Source organism: Parasteatoda tepidariorum, chromosome 10 (assembly GCF_043381705.1).
Source record: "Parasteatoda tepidariorum isolate YZ-2023 chromosome 10, CAS_Ptep_4.0, whole genome shotgun sequence".
NCBI classification, from domain to species: domain Eukaryota; kingdom Metazoa; phylum Arthropoda; class Arachnida; order Araneae; family Theridiidae; genus Parasteatoda; species Parasteatoda tepidariorum.
In genome coordinates this window covers 11,473,186-11,478,521 of record NC_092213.1, presented here as the reverse complement: position 1 = coordinate 11,478,521, position 5,336 = coordinate 11,473,186, and positions in this window count along the sequence as shown.

Below are 5,336 nucleotides of genomic sequence, written 5' to 3'. Positions count from 1 at the left end.
AAATTAATAAAATAAAATTTAAATTTAGATTTTTGCAATCTTATGGATAAATAAATTTTGAGTTTGCTCCAGATTATATGTACTATTCTCATTTTATTCCCATTTTTATGTTTATTTTATAAGTCTGGAAGAGTGTATGTAAAATAAAAAATTTTATAAATGTGCCAATAAAACTATTATTTCTTTATTTGTCTCTTTTCTGCCATGATATAACATATTTTTATTTGTCTCGCATCCGTTTCATGATTAAAATGTATCATTTCTTATTTTCAAATATGATTAAATCTAATGTATAATTACACATTAGAAAATAATAAATTATACACTTAAATAAGGTTTATTCTTTTGATATTAAAAATAGTTATGAGGAATCAAGATTTTAAAATTAAAAGTATAAAATTTCTTATTAAATTTCATTTCTATTCATTCATTTCTATTGAAAAGCATCAAGAAGTCCTACATGTTCATTTTATAGAATTATAACTTTAAACATATCTTAAAAAGCTAAAAATTCACCACTTACATTTTTTTTAAGTGCTATTAAATTAACTAAAGCAAAAATATATTACGTGGCTCAAAAGTTTGAAGTATTTACTTTAGTTTTCTCTTAATACAAATCTGAATACCGCGTTATCTTATGCTTCACTAGCCCCTCAGAGGATGACGTCACAAATCTACTGAGAGGCCTTGACTCTCGGTGGCTATGCATCAGAGCCACAGCTATTTTTAGACACACCCCTTTAGGGAGTGACTTAGCTTCTTCCTTCTTGGCCGTCAAGTGGCGACACCAATTAGGAACTAATCCCAGCCCTTTAACGGGCAATTCATTCTTTTTCTTTTATCTTTAATTAGCAGGTTTTTTATTTTTTAATATTTTTTCTTTTCCAATTAATTGTTAGTTGCTTGTTTAAACGACGTTTAAACAACTTCCTTTCTCATGTTTAACCTAAACCATTATTTATGTTATTCAACATAAATCGCTATGTAATTCTGCAATCTATTATTAACCTAGCACCATTAATAAGCGAAACTAGTTTTGTGTCATGTCATCTTTATTTATCATGAACGAGGATAAAGGGTCTGGATTCACCCAGGGACCTCTCTACCCCAGGCTAAGCTAGCCACCGTGACTTCTGCAGTTGCTGTGGTGATTGGCAACGTAGCCAATATTGATAACAAGCAATAAATGTTTGGGAAAAAGAAACTGTCACGTTCTTCCATTGCTGAAAGTGCCGTATCTGGTCTACTAAGGGGTTCACGCAGATTACACTTTGATGCCCATACTTCCATTTCTCCCATGAGGTTTTCGATGTCAATGAAATCTGCATAGATTCGGAAATTGCATAAATTAATATCAACGTTGGTAACACTTTATTGAGAGATGCAAGCAAGAGTATCTTCGTGCTTGTGCTTCGAAAATCTTTCAATCAGTTGGGCAGCGAAATAATCTGAAAAAGGAATGTATATATTTTGACGGAAGTACTGCTCGGGGTCTATGTTCTGATTTTTTATATTGCCACGGTGATTTTTATAGGATGCCAATCTAGGAAGTTTTACATCTAGATCCAAACTTGTGAAAGTATTAAGGAGTTCTGAATATAGCTTTTGAAATTCATACTCGGCATTTTTTCTTTTGTTTAAAACTGTGTTTATTGATTTTACATGTATCAAAACTCCATTCAAATCTAGATGAATTTGTTGGAGTGCTTTGCTCAGTGGGAGAGTCACGGAAAAAATATCTCTACAAACAAGTAAAGTAATGTAAAACACACTTTTAGTGACTGGGAAAAGGTTTGATTCGACAGTTTTTGTTTTTCTTTTTACTGAGAGGCTCAAAGAAAGACTAAAAAGTTGAATCCCAGAATTTCGGGGGGGGATTTGTCCCGACGAACCCCCCCCCCTGGCTACGGGCCTGGTACCCCCAGAGGGATTTGTTATGCGGACATGGAGGATTTTGAGACTCGACAGATTTAGCGTGCATCAGTTACCATTTACTACACGGGGAGTCTTCAGCCGGCGGGTATCGAACCCACGAACTCTTGGACATGGGCCCAGTGCCCTACCGACCAGTCTATCCCGGCCTACTTAAATATGTTGTCTCTACATACGAACATACAAAATTACATACATGTTTACATGCATATTATAGAATTATAATGTGTGCACAAATAACGCTTATGCATGCATAGGTGCAGTTGTAATATATAGGTAAATCTGTACATTCATTCATATATCGCATATTCGAAGGCATGCCTGTACATGTACTTACATACATGTACATTCAAACGCACAAATATTAAGTGAGTTTAAAATATATCTACGTATGAGCGATTGTACGCATGCTACATATAAATATGTGCGTATACAAACGAGCTTACATGCATTACTCGTACATTAATAAATTGTATTTATATATGTGCGTTCATTGTATTTACAGAAAATATGTTCGCACATACAAACATGAATACTTAATACATACAAACTGAATAAGCATAAAGTATGCAATCGTAGTTACTTGTAATCGTATATTTTAATTACATGTACTCGCAATTACTTACAATCACGATTTCATGTAATCATAATTGCATGCAATTATATATTTTGATAAATCAATCATAATCATTCGTAATCGTTTCTTATTGTGATTACAAGTAATCACAACATAACCTTATTCACGTATTTTTGCTCAAAATTTCGTATGTAATTCTATTTTTAAAAGTTTTCATTTTATAAACCAAGCAATAGTAAACTAAACAATTCATTTACAGTTACAATTTATGCATTGTTTTAAAACTATTCAATTACCTACAACAACCCCTATTACAATGCAATCAAGCTCACTTGAAATTATGATTACATCTACTCGAGTTGTAATCATATACACAGTCCAGTCACATTAATGTGACCACCTGTCAAAAGCAGGAATAACCACCTTTGGCAGAGTGGACCGCTGCGAGACGTACAAGAAGAGAGTCAATTAGGTTTCTGAAGGTGTTCACTGGGATGTTGAGCCATGCCGACTCCAGTGCCATAGCCAGCTGCGCCAGATTACGCGGTTGAGGATATGTGGCGCGAGCAACGCGATAGAGGTGGTCCCACAGATTCTCGATTGGATTTAAATCCGTTGAGTTTGCTGGATAGGGAAGTAGGGTAGACTCATCCTTGTGCTCTTCGTACCACGCACATGCACTGTGAGCTGTATGACATCTTGCATTATCCCACTGGTGGATGCCATCATTCTAAGGAAAAATCATTCGTATGTAGGGGTGGACATAGTCCGCAAGGGTAGATGAGTACTTGTGCTGATCCATCGCTCCTGCCACAATGATGAGTGCACCCAGTGAATGCCAGTAAAACATTCCCCAAACCATAATGCTCCCTCCTCCAGCCTGGATCCTTTCGGCAATTGTTGCAGGGTGTTTGCTTTCAGACGTTTCATGCTGTATACGCCAGCGTTTATCCGTCCGATGGAGCATAAAAAGTGATTCATCGAATAAAGCCACCTGTCGCCACTCTGTGGACGTCCAGTTGCGGTACTGGCATGCAAATTCCAGCCTTCGTCGCCGATGAACAGCAGTCAGCATAGATGCATTAACCAGGCTTCTGCTACGGAGACCCATGCGCAGCAACATTAGCTGAACCGTTGTTGAGTATACACACTTGGTAGCCCCTTGGTTCAACTGGGCGGTCAATTGCTCAACAGTTGCACGTCTATTCACCCGAACGCATATCCGTAGCCTTCCTTCGCCTCTGTCATCTATAGCCCATGGTGCACCGCATGTGCCTAGCCGCCGATTTCGGATAGTGCCATTTCACCACGCACGGTATACTTTCACCACGGTGGCACGCGAACAGTTCACAAAATTAGCCGTTTCCGAAATGCATCCACACCTGGCCCGAAAGCCAATCATGCCCTTTTGGACGTCGGATAAATCGCTACGTTTTTGCATTACGCCAACGCTTGAAATGCTTTCCGATGCCCTAGGACAGGGATGGCGAACCTTTATACACTAACGTGCCATTTTCTCTAAAAAACTGTTTGATTAGGTCATAGACGTGCCGTCAAATAACTTTGACTTCGTGATTATTGGGAAAATAATAATACTAAATACTATCAACTCAAAACTGTTTATTTACATTGAAAAAAAAACATTTTGCAATGTCTCAGTTATACGCGTAATTCAACTTAAAGTAACATCCGTGTGACTTCTGTTGTTGCAGATTAGATGACAAATAACTTATATTAGGTTGTAAGGTGTTAGTTTAAGCAGGACTGTTAATTTTTTTGCTACTTATTTATTGTTAGCTTGTTTAATAGGGTTATTAATTGTTTTTTTTAGCATTAATTGGTAATTTTTTAGCATTAATTGTTAATTTTTCATTAATAATTGTTTATTATTTTGCGTGTTTTTTGTGAATTTTAATTTAATTGTTACATATGCTTCATAGTGTAATACCATTCGAGTAATAACAAATGTGATCGGTGGCGTGCCCAAAATATTGTGTCGGGTGCCATAAATGGCACGCGTGCCATTGGTTCGCCATCCCTGCCCTAGGACATCCTTAATATACACTCTACTGTAATATGCTGCCACCTGCTTTCTGTGAATGTTTATTTCACGTTGACGTCCAAGGTAGGTGGTGGTCACATTAATGTGACTGGACTGTGTATATCACAATTACTTGTATTTTACCTGTAATTGTTAGATCATGATAACTTGTAGTTATGATTTCTTGTAATCTTACTTTATCATTACATAAGTAGTCACGATGACTTGCAATCCCAGGGCTTGATAATTTGTAATTCTGATTATCTGTAATCATTTTTTGTTGTGATAATAATTAATCATAACCGCTTGTAATGAGAAATAATAATTATTTGTTACTGTGATTGCTCGTAATCATGATCATTGCAAGTAGTTGATTTATCTATAATTAATTGCTTTAGTAATCGATTACTGTAATTGACGCTCAAATTGCAAAGAATCCCTTACGAAAATTTAAGGTATATTTAAGGTTGAATTGAGGTATTTTTGAGGTATTAAGGTTGATTTGAGGTATACTTAAGGTTGCACAGAAAACAGCAATGAAAATTATACCTCGTAAAGATTTTAATTAAGGTGTACGAGGTTGTTTTATATACACTTCAGCTTGTTTTGAGGTTGCTTAAAATTCACTTCCAATCAACCAGACTGATAAGGTGATTTTTGAGGTATACCAAGTTGATTTTCTTACACTTGTAACAACAGAGGTATTTTTGAGGTATAAAATTTTTTACCTTGTTTCAACTAAAGAAAGTGAGGTATTTATTGAGGTATATGGAGTCATTTTTTTTA